This window comes from Tenrec ecaudatus, chromosome 10, assembly GCF_050624435.1.
Source record: "Tenrec ecaudatus isolate mTenEca1 chromosome 10, mTenEca1.hap1, whole genome shotgun sequence".
Lineage (NCBI taxonomy): Eukaryota > Metazoa > Chordata > Mammalia > Afrosoricida > Tenrecidae > Tenrec > Tenrec ecaudatus.
In genome coordinates, this window is record NC_134539.1 from 132,889,333 (window position 1) to 132,901,441 (window position 12,109).

Genomic DNA, 12,109 nt, shown 5'->3' on the forward strand with positions numbered 1-12,109 from the left:
ATGCCAGTTAAACCCTACACATGTTTAGAAAACTAAACTCAGAAATGCCCCTTCTTCAAGGAGCAGGAACCGTATAAATCTGGAAAGAAACTTTTCCGTGCTGTCTAACCAGACAATGTATGATCCTAAGGCGGCTTTAGCGTTCAGGCATGAAAATGAGCATTCCCAGTTCTGCCTCTGCGCAAGACTGGTGGTACACAACCTAAATGAATTGGTGGTGCGGAAAGATAAGTAAACCAACAAATAGGACACCTATCAAAACCTCAAATCACTTTCTGAATTAACAAAACAAAACAAAGACTAAACTCTTTCATACTAAACTAACCAAAGGAACAGATAACCTGAAAATATCTCCCTTAATTTTACTTACTAGTTTTTTTTAAAGGCACTGAAAACAAGCTACTTTTATCTACAGAGTTTTCAACCTCTAATTAGCATGACTTTTAACTCAAGAAACTTTCCTAGGAGGTTAAAAATTCAAGTAATTTAATTGTTCATTCTGGAAACTTTCCTTTTTTAAAAACTTTCTTTTAAAAAAGACCAACTCTTCAATAGAAAGCATCCAATAACAACTAAATGTTTAAAAAAACATCCAACAACATGTTATAACTCATACTCTTAAAACTTCTGGGTTCAAAGTCTTTGTTTTGTTGTGTCCACCAATCCAAAGCTATTATATAATATTATCCAATGCCACTCCAACTTCTTGCCAATACAAATACCTTAAACTAAACTTCAAATTCATCTTATAGATATAACTGTCTTAGTCTGGGTTGACTAGAGAAACAAATTCATAGACACTCATATTTGTGTAAGAGAGTTCAAAGAGCAATTGTATATTGAGAAAACATCCCAGCCCCATCCAGATCAAGTCCATTTGTGTGATATTAGCCCATGTGTCCGATACCAGTCTGTAAGTTCCTCTTCAGACTCATGCAACACATGCGATGATGCCGAATGCAGGAAGATCACAGGCCAGTGGGTGGAAAGTTGCAGATCCGGTGTTGGTGGAAGCACCTCAGCACTGGCAGGGGTCTCCATGTGGTTCCTCCAGTTCTAGGGCTCTAGCATAGCTCCATGTGACATGTCAACAGGAATGTCTCTCAGGGAGTGAGCATGCCGCCTCCAGCGAACTATTTATCTCCTTAGTGCCTCCAAATGAGGTCATCAAGCTGCAACCTGATTGGCAGGCTAAATTCCACCCCTTCACTCTTAAGTCTCAAGTTGACAGATTATGTAACTCCCACAACAACTTTGTCCTTCCACAGAGCCAGTAATAAGACTTAAGGTAATTCTTATTTTGATAAGAACAAATTGAACTTTGCCTTATCAATCAATTCTTTTCATTATATTTGGGGGAACTGATTTCAACAGAACAGAATTAAAAACAACCACATTGGTCTGATTTAATTCCAAAAGAAGTGTCAAAGCTGCAGGGGGAGCAAAGCAAAAAAGTCCCCAAGGAATGCCTTGGGAACCAGGGCGTGGCACCCCAGCGGACTCAACTGGATAACACTCATAAAAGTCAATGGGCAGACCTGGAACTGTTTGAGGACTTTTCTTTTTTTGATGTTGGTTTATTTTATTTATTTATTTGTTGAGCTAAACAGTCATTTCATGATACCCACGTTCCCGACATGATCGCTGAAGACAGATGGGTGCATAAGCAAATGTAGTGAAGAAAGCTGATGGTGCCTGGCTATAAAAAAATATAGTGTCTGGGGTTTTAAAGGCTTGAAGACAAACAAGTGGCCAGCTAGCTCGGAAGCAACAAAGCCCACAGAGGAGAAGCACACTAGCCTAAGTGAACATGAGGTGTTGAAGGGATCAGGTAGCAGACACCAAAGAACAAAAACCATCATTGTGTGATCACCTTCCCCACATAAACGCTGAAGATGATTGTGTGCATAAGTAAGTGTGGTGAAGAAGGCTGATGGTGCCCGGCTATCAAGAGATATAGAGTCTGGGGACTTAAAGGCTTGAAAGTAAACAAGTGGCCATCTAGCCCAGAAGCAACAAAGCCCACATGGAAGCAGCACACCAACATGTGTGATCATGAAGGGCCGAGGGGACCAGGTTTCAAGCAACAAAGGTAGTGGGGGGAATCATCATCGTAAATGAGGGGAGCATGTGATGGGAACCCAATGCCCATCTGTAGAAAACTGGACATCCCTTGCAGAGGGGTAGTGGGGAGGAGATGAGTCACTCAGGGTTCAGAGTAGCAATAATGAAACTCACAACCTTCCTCTAGTTCTTAAGCGCTTCCTCCCCCCAACTATCATGGTCCCAATTCTGGCTTGCAAGCCTGGTTAGACCAGAGGATGCATGGTGGTACAGATGGGATCTGGAAACACAGGGAATCTAGGACAGATGAACCACAGATGAACCACTCGGGACCCACGGTGCGAGTGGCAGTACCGGGAGGGAAGGGGGATAGAAATGGGGAACCGATCACGGGAATCTAGATATGGCCTCCTCTCTGGGGGATGGGCAATGGTAGGGTGGGTGAAGGGAGATGCCTGGCAGTGTAAGATAAGATAAAACAATAATTTATCAATTATGAAGTGTTTATGAGGGAGGGGAGTGGGGAGGGAGGGGGAGGGAAAAAAGGAAAATGAGCTGATTCCAGGAACCCAAGCAGGTGAATTTTGAGAATGATGAGGGCAACGAATGTATAAGTGTGCTTTACACAATTGATGTATGTATGGATTGTGATAAGAGTGGTATGAGCCCCAATAAAATGATTTTAAAATAATATTTTTAAATTAATTTTTAAATTTTATTTAAAATTTAATTTGAAATTTTTAAATTAATTTTTTAAGAAAGGGGGTGCCAACAAAACCAGCAACAAGGGAAGAACAAGTGATCCAAAATTGATGGTCAGGAGGGCATAGGATGCTTAGGGGGGCTTGATCAAGGGCAATGTAGCCAAGAATTACCGAAACCCAAGCAAAGGCTGAACATGATAGTGGGACAAGAGGATAGTAAAAGGAAATAGAGGAAAGACACGGGTGGCAAAGAACATTTATAGAGGTCTAAATACAGGCAGGTATATATGTAAATACATTTGTACATAATGATAGAGGAATAGATCTATACATATATTTATGCATTAAGTATCAAGGTAGCAGATGGACATTGGGCCTCTATTCAAGTACTCCCTCAACAAAAGAACTAATAATTGTTCTAATAACCTGGCATTCTGCGATGCTCACTTTCCCTACACAGTTGCTGAAGACAAAAATGGGTGCATAAGCAAATGTGGTGAAGAAAGCTGATGGTGCCCAGCTATCAAAAATATAGCATCTGGAGTCTTAAAGGATTGAAGATAAACAAGCGGGCATCTTGCTGAGAAACAACAAAGCCCACATGGAAGAAGAGATCAGGCATCAGGCATCAAAGACCCCCTCAAAAAAACAAAAAAATCTTATCGATGTGAATGAGGGGGGTGGCAGAGTGGAGACCCAAAGCCCATCAGTAGTCAACTGGACACCCCCTGTCAGAAGGGCCACAAGGAAGATACGAGCTAGTCAGAGTGCGGCACAGCACCGACGAAATTCACAACTTTCCTCTAGTTCAGCAGTTCTCAACCGGTGGGTCGCAACCCCTTTACAAGTCAAACGACCCTTTCACAGGGCTCGCCTGATTCATAATCATAGCAAAATTACAGTGATGAAGTAGCAACACAAATAATTTTATGGTTGGGGGTTATCACAACATGAGGAACTGTATTAAAGGGTCTCAGCATTAGGAAGGTTGAGAACCATTGCTTCTTTAAGGTATTTCCCCCCACTCCCTATTATCACGACCCCAATTCTACCTTACAAATCTGGCTAGACCAGAACATGTACACTGTACAGATAAGAGTTCGCAACACAGGGAATCCAGGACAGATAAAACCCCCAGGACCAATAATGAGAATAGAGATACTAGGAGGATAAGGGGACGGTGGGGGAAGAAAGGGAAAATCGATCACAAGGATCAACATACAACCCCCTCCCAAGGGAACAAACACCAGAAAAATACGTGAAGGGAGACAGAGGATGATGCAAGATATGAAAATAATAATCTATAATTTATCAAGGGTTCATGAGGGAGGGAGAGTGGGGGGAGGGGCAGGAAATGAGGAGCTGATACCAAGGGCTCAAGTAGAGAGAAAATGTTTTGAAAAAGATGATGGGAACATATGTACAGATGGGCTTGACACAATGGATGGATGGATGGATTGTGGTTAGAGCTGTCAGAGCCCCCAATAAAAGTTGTAAAAAGAAAGAAAGAAAGCTGCAAGTACAGCCCTCTCTAGTTGGATATTAAAGGAATGGGAATTAATAGTTGAACTTCCCTGGAGGAGCTTCCAGCTCTATGTTTCAACTGCTAAGAGTCAGGCCCAGTAAGTACAAGACACCGTGGCAAACAAAGACGGAGAGGGGGGGAACTTACTCTGTGGCAGAAACTGTCCACCAGATGGATTATTTTATTTAACTTTACAAGGAAAGCACTCTGTGGCAGTTACATAATCTCTTGTCAACCTGAGCAAAGGGGTGGAGTCTAGCTTGTCAATCAAGTCATAGTCAATCATGCCTCAGTGTGGGCATGGCCTTCTCCTGGGATTCTGGGAACTCCTGTCTTCATCCCTAGAGGCAGGATACACTCTCTCTCTGCTTCACATTCCTGTTGACAAGCCACACTGATGGCAGCCAAAGCCCTGGAGATGCTTCCACTGCCACTGGACCCACAGGACTTTCCACTCACCAGCCTTTGATCCTCCTGCATTCTGCATCATGGCATGTGCCGTATGAGCCTGAGGAGGAATCTATAGACTAATATCGGACATATGGGCTAATATCGGATTTACAGACTTGATCTGGGCTGGAATGTTTTCTCAATATGCAATTGCTTCATGATATCGAGCTCTCTTTCATACATATATGAACGTCTCTAAATTTGTTTCTCTAGTCAACCCAGACTAACACACACGCATTATCCCTATCTTAGAAATGAGAAAACAGATGCTGAGAGATAGAAAAGTTGCTTGCCCAATGACTTCAGTGACTAGTATTCCCACCCCCACTCCCCACCCCCAGTGATTGCCTTGAGGTCTAAATTCAGTGATTCATCAGGGAAGACAAAAGCATGCATGCTTATAACACCACATCATATGATTCAGAAGAGGAAATTCTAGAATGCTAGAATATCACAGGTTTAATTTTTTTCCAGGGGGCATAGAAGGAAAGTTTTCCTGAAGAAGCAACATTTGACTTATTTAGATAATAAGCCTGGCAAGAGGTATGGGCGAGAAATGGGAGGTAGGGGAAGGAGCAGTCCCAGGAGGGCTATCCAATGGAGTCTCCGCAATGGTGGAAAACTCAGTGGCACTTTGTGTTTGCTGGGCAGCTGTCAGGGGAAGCCAGTCCCTAACACATCATTATGGGTCCGGTAGGCGCAATTGTACAGCGATAATAAGTAAAGATCATAGTAAAGTTACAGAGAGCATGAGAGATAGAAGAGAAGTATTGAAATAAATGGAGTTGGTCACAATTCATGGTAGCATGCTCACCTCAGCCTTGCTTGATGGTCCACATGGAGGGAGGGAGAGATCTTTAATGCTAGCCCAGGCTTTTATCTTCTCTGGGGACATGCAAGCCCCCTAATTACAGGTGAGGACATACGTCACAGAAAAGGGTTGTGCTATAGGTAATACAGTAATGAGAGGGGGTGGTCTAGGGAAATAGACGCAATACGAAGAGGAGGGATTGGGGGTATACATGTGACAAGATGGAAGGATCCTAGATTTAGGATGGCAGCCTAACCTTGGTCATCCTTGGATGGGTTTGACCTCTCTGGTGTCTCCTATAAGGAGACAGACAACTACTATCCTGATCAGAAGGGAGTGGGCCCTACTTGTTGTGGGATAAACAGTGGTGACTGCTCGCTCTAGATGGCTGATAACCCTTAGGGAGAATGACCCCTGATCTACTGATGACCTCCAAGTGTATAGTCATTGGCAAGCAGCTAAGTCTGGCATCTATTTGGGGGAGACAGCTTGGGAGAAATCCTTCTGTTTCCCACAGGCAGCTACTAACCACTAAGTGGCTACAGAACACAGGGGCAGTTCTACACTGTCCTGTAGGGTCCCTAGGAGTCGGAATTGACTTGATGGCAGTGAAAGTGAGTGAGACTAAGACATTGCTTTTTTACTTAAATTAAAATAGATAAAATAGCTACTCATGGCTAGTGAGTTTGCACTGGATGTGCAGAGCCACAGCATCTGGGTGACACCGGTGGGAACTCGGAGAAGCAGGAGGCAGACCTAGAAGAAGCCGCCCAACTAGCAAGTGCCTGCTTTTCCCCTTCCCCTCAGCTCCAGCCTGCCCAGCTCTGTGCGGCAGTAATGGCCCCACACGGGTCTTAACTTCCAACAGCACGAAAAAGCGAGCAAGAAGAGTTTCGGCCCTGAAGCTGTTGTCGCCAGAATCACCACCAGACTCTGTAGCTTGCCAATTTACAAAGTACAGACTGTAATATGGCCAAGTTTGAGAGAGAGAAAGACCAAACAATGAGAAGAAGGAGGCTATGCGTTATGTTGTGAGACCAGTGGGCTTTTACCTGTAAGCAGGTCAAGTGCACTGTTTTATAACCTTCAGGAGTCAGGCATACCTCACACAGCTCCTTGGGTGTGGGCAAACCAAATCATCTGTTTCAGGGAACGTTAAAATGCGTACGCGCCATGACCAAGGAGTAATAGACTGTGTTGGCAGTGCCCCTGTAATTGGAAAGTAAACAACTGAAACCAGGTCCTTGTTTCTATTGCTTTAAGTTGATAATTACATTCCTATTGCTTTTCAGTCCGATTTCTGAACCTTGAACTCCAGAAAGCCTGGTGCTATCAATTGGGAGCATAAACAAAGGAAAGCCTTCGCTGGCATAAGGACATCCACGATCAACAGGGATCCTGAGTCCACCTGTGTTCATATAATTATTATGGTAGTTTTAGGACTCTAGCTTTTAATTGGAGGATCCAGATACAGCACAACTGATACAGGATCGCTCCTGCTTCAACAGTTGAATGAGAAAGCCTTATCAGATCTGATGAAGTAAAACCATTCAGCTATGTTAGGTTTGCTTATTTTATGGTCTTATTTGGCCTTGATCAATGATCATAAGTCACCTTACTCATACACTTTTAGCATAGTAAGACACTCTTGCTTTGTGTATCCCTCACAATGAATTTTGTGCTCTTTTTGCTAGTTATTGCATGACTTTTTTCAATTTATAAATCTAAATCTTAGAACTGTTGACAACTATGTTAGGAATTAAATGCAAATCCTACACTACTGACTTCTAGCTGAAAGTCTTTGTGGGGGCAGAAGAAACAAGCAACAGAGCAGCAGAAAGACAGAATTGTCTATTCACAAATGGGAAAATGAGGAAAAAGAACTGGAAAAATGAATCCACAAAGACATATCCATCAGCAGCGAACAAACAGAGAGGTGTGCAGGGCCGGCACCCATCCAAGCTACTTCGACCCCTCCTAAGACAATTGCACCACAAAGGCCAGCACTGAAGATACAGCTCGGGAGAGTGGCCGGTCTGCCCAGCCCACATGGCAGCAAACTAAGAGGGAAAGAGAGACAGAGAGAGAAGGCAGAGAGAGAATCGTATCCTGGCCCATCAAGCCCTGAGGATGCACTCCTGCTTGGGGCAGCCAAGGAACAGAGAGGACCGTAGGGCCGGCCAAACCACAAGACGCAATGTTCCCTCACTGACCCACAACACTATAGGGGACGGCACTGAAGACATGTGTGGTATTGTGCCCAGGCTGGCACACACAACCCCTACACACACACACACACACACACACACACACACACACACACACACGGCACAACAGAGCAGCAAGGGGAGCAAAACAATGAAGTAAGTCCCTAAGGAATCCAGAAAATAGACTTCAGACTTGGTACCTCATCAGACTTGATCAGGAAACGCACAAGGGTCAGCAGACACACCTGGGACTATTTATAGGGCCTTTTTTTCTCCCCTCTCTTCTTTTTTTTTTTTTTTTTCATCTCTATCTAGAAAGAAAACAATGGCCTGACAGGGTAGCAGGGGAGAGAGGGGAGGGGGAGGGAGGGGAGAAAGAAGGGAAAGCCAAAAGACCCAGGGACAAGGGAACAACAAGAGATCTAAAATTGATGGCGAGGAGGACGTAGAATGCTTGGTGGGATTTGATCAAGGGCAATGTAGCCAAGAGGAAGTACAGAGAGCCAAATGAAGGTCGAACAGGATAGTGGGGCAGGAGGAAAGTAAAAGGAAACAGAGGAAAGAACTAGGAGGCAAAGGGTGTAAATATACGCATGTACATATGTAAATATATTAATATATGATGATAGGGATATAGACCTATGTACATATATTTATAGGTTAAGTATTAAGGAAGCAGACTGGCATTGGCCTCTACTCAAGTACTCCCTCAATGCAAGAACACTTCGTTCTAATAACATGGCATTCTGTGGTGCTCACCTTCCCGATATGACCCCTGACGACAAAATGGGTGCATAAGCAAATGTGGTGAAGAAAGCTGATGGTTCCTGGCTATTAGATGATATAGTGTCTGGGATCATAAAGGTTTGAAGTTAAACAAATGGTCATTTAGCAGGGAAGCAACAAAGCCCATATGGAAGAAGCACACCAGCCTGTGTGATCACGAGGGGTCAACAAGATTAGATATCAGGCATCAGAAGACCCAAAACAATCATACCAATGTAAACTAGTGGGGCCGTAGTGGAGATCCAAAGCCTATCTGTAGATAGTTGGACATCCCCTCATAGAAGGGTCACAAGGAAGGGACGAGGCAGCCAGGGTGCAGTATAGCACCGACGAAACATACAACATTCTTCTAGGTCTTTAATGCTTCATCCCTGCACTATCATGACCCCAGTTCTATCATACAAACCTGGCTAGACCGGAGCATGTACACTGGTACAGATAACAGCTCTGTGCACATGGAGTGCAGGACAGATACCACCACCACCACCCAGGAACAATGGGAGTAGTGATACCATGAGGGTAGGGAGAAGGTGGGGGGAGATGGGATAGAAAGGGGGAACTCATGGGTAAAGGGAGACAGTAGATGGTGTAAGATAAGAACATAATGATAAACAACGATGTATAAATTACCAAGGGCATATGAGGGAGGGGGGAATGGGGAGGGAGGAGGGGGAAAAAAAGAGGACCTAATGCAAGGGGCTTAAGTGGAGAGCAAATGCCTTGAGAATGATTGGGGCAGGGAATGTATGGATGTGCTTTATACAATTGATGTATGCATATGTATGGATTGTGGTAAGAGTTGTATGAGTCCCTAATAAAATGTAAAAGAAGAAAAGAGAAAAAAATGATTAGGGCAAAGACTGTACAGATGTGCTTTATACAATTGATGTATGTATATATATGAACTGTGAAAAGAATTGTATGAGCCCCAATAAATTGTTAAAATTTAAAAAAAAAGAACATAATGATAATCTATAATTTATCAAGGGTTCAGGAAGGGGGGGGGGATGAGGAGCTGATACCAAGGGCTCAAGTAGAAGGAAAATGTCTTGAAAATGATGATGGCAACATGTGCTTGACACAATTGATGTAGTATGGACTGTTATAAGAGCAGTAAGAGCCCCCAATAGAACAAATTATTGATAGATAGATAGCTAGATCATCCTCATCATGAGCTCAAAGCGAAAAGGGCTGAGTTGGGTAATTCCTTGTGCGTTAGAACTGAGATCCAATGCATTTGGTTGGTGGGAGGTTATGAGCTATTACTGAGTCCTGACTCCATGTGTTAGGTTGAGTTCTCTAGAGAAGCAGAACTCACGATGTATGTGTGTATGAGAGAGAGACAGAGATTTATATCAGGAAAAAATGGTTCCCACAGCTGTAGAAGTGAGCAAGTCCGGTCTGTTTCCAAGTCTGTGGTCAGGTGTTAAGCTAGAGGTTTCTCCTGACTGCCCTGGCATCAGAGGCTGATCACCCCAAGGTGGGCAAGAACACCACAAGCTAGTGGCTCCAGAGGCAGATGAACCCAAAGTCAGCCGGCCAGCCTGGTGCCTGGAGAAGCGAACGAATGCAAGGTCAGCAGATGAGATGACAAGCCAGACCGTAAGCCACATATGGCTCCCAGTTTGGGCAGACAATGTGGCAGGCTGTTGAGTCAGATCCAAAGACCTGGAGGTCTAGGAGCCAGATAGAGGATTCAACCCCATCGAAAAACAAGCAAGTGATACCACACCGCTCATGTGTGTAGGAAGTAAACCACACCCCCAGGAAACGTCTTTTGCCGGAGACTGGAAATCTTTATAGGACCAGACAGCCGTATCTTCTAAGGCAGCAGTTCTCAACCTTCCTAATGCCATGACCCTTTCACACAGTTCCTCATGTGGTGGTGACCCCCCCAACCATAACATTATTTTCGATGCCACTTCATCGCTGGCATTTTGCAACTGCTATGAACAGAGCGACCCCTGTGAAATGGTCATTGGACCCCCAAAGGGGTCACGATCCACAGGTTGAGAACCGCTGTTCTAAGGCATGGCTGGTGGGTCCTAATCACCCAGCTTGGTTAGCGGCCCAGCACTTAATCCACCACACCACCAGGGCTGCTAGATCAACTGGAAGCAAATCTCTGGAGAGGGAAATAAATGAAATTAAGGTCTGCAACGTGTACTGTTGTACTTATTAGATCAACGTGCCAGGCTTCGTGGCTTGTAAAAACAGTAAGGCATACATTATTTGCATGAAAATATAATGAACCCCAAGGGCAGTGGCTCGAACTCACCAACCTTTCTGCAGGCAGCTGAGGCTGTTTGGTCTAGTACATCCATACAGTCTTAGATACCGAAAGGGCAGCTCTGCTCTGTCCTCTACAGGTGCGATGAGTCAGAATCCACTCAACGACTGTGGGCATTTGGTTTGGTTTTAGCGCAATGGACAACGTACTCAGTGGAAGCTGAATTTCTGTGGACATTCGAAATTAAGTTCGAGCTGCCACTGTAAAACACAGCCTTTTCACCATTAAAAACACATTCATATTTTTATAAAAGCAAACAGGCATATCGTAACCCACCTAAATAAGTGGAAATGGGGAATGGATGCCCAAAGCACTTTGGAACCCTTTGGCTATGTGTCTGTGTGTCTCCCGTGGAATTAACCAAACTGCTTTGAATGTAGGGAGCGCTCAGGTAACGCGCCTGTCGTTCCATCTGCAGGCAGGCTGCTTTCCCCAGAGCTGGTTTCTAGGAGTCAACTACATCAAGAAAAAGATGCCCTAAAAATAGACAGGAACTACTTCTTGAAGCCATTTTCCCCAGACTGTGGAGCGGGATTGAAAAAGGCAAGGTGCAATAGAAGCTTCCATCGCTCATGACTGAGCAGCCTAATTATCAGGGGGCTCTCTCAGTGCCCTCCGACACACGTTCAAAAAAAGCCAAGCTCCTTTTGTGTGATGAACATACGGAGAGACCTCCCATATGGGTTTCCAGGAGCCCTGTTGGCACAGTGGTCACTGCAAGGTCAGCAGTTTGAAACCACCAGCCTCTCCAAGGGAGAAAGATAGGGTTTTCTACTCCTGTAAAGAGTCCTGGGGAGAACAAAACAAAAAAAAAAATATGAATCCTGGAAACCGAAAGGGGCAGTTCTACCCTGACCAGTAGGGTCACTATGCGTTTACTTGGACTCCGTAGGAGGAATACTGCAGAGTTGTCTGGGGGTTCCCCCCTTTAAAATTTTGTTGTTGTTGAGAACATACACAGCAGAGCAGATGGGCAGGCCTCAGAGATGGGCATTGTGGGATCAATCCCAGGCCACAGCAACAAACTGATTGTTTCACTAAGACAGCTGGCATGGATTTTTGTAGTGGTTTTCCAGGGCACGTGGAAGTTATACTATATTGGGACATGCCATGTCTTGGACCAGGTGCACGTTACTTCTCACGTTGCATCTTTGCTTCTTAACACTAACGCGAACTCTTGTAGTAGATTTGCCTGATTCAGTACACCATTTGTTTCCCTGACTGCCGTTTAGATGGGCGTTGGTTGTGATCCAAGGAAAATGACATCCTTGA

At 44.4% G+C, this 12,109-nt stretch overlaps 1 protein-coding gene across 1 annotated transcript in view; it reads left to right on the top strand.

The window, feature by feature from the left end:
- TTLL6 (tubulin tyrosine ligase like 6) overlaps window positions 1–12,109 on the top strand; it is a 94,212-nt gene that overhangs the window by 1,224 nt on the left and 80,879 nt on the right. The gene's annotated exons all lie outside the window — the stretch shown is intronic.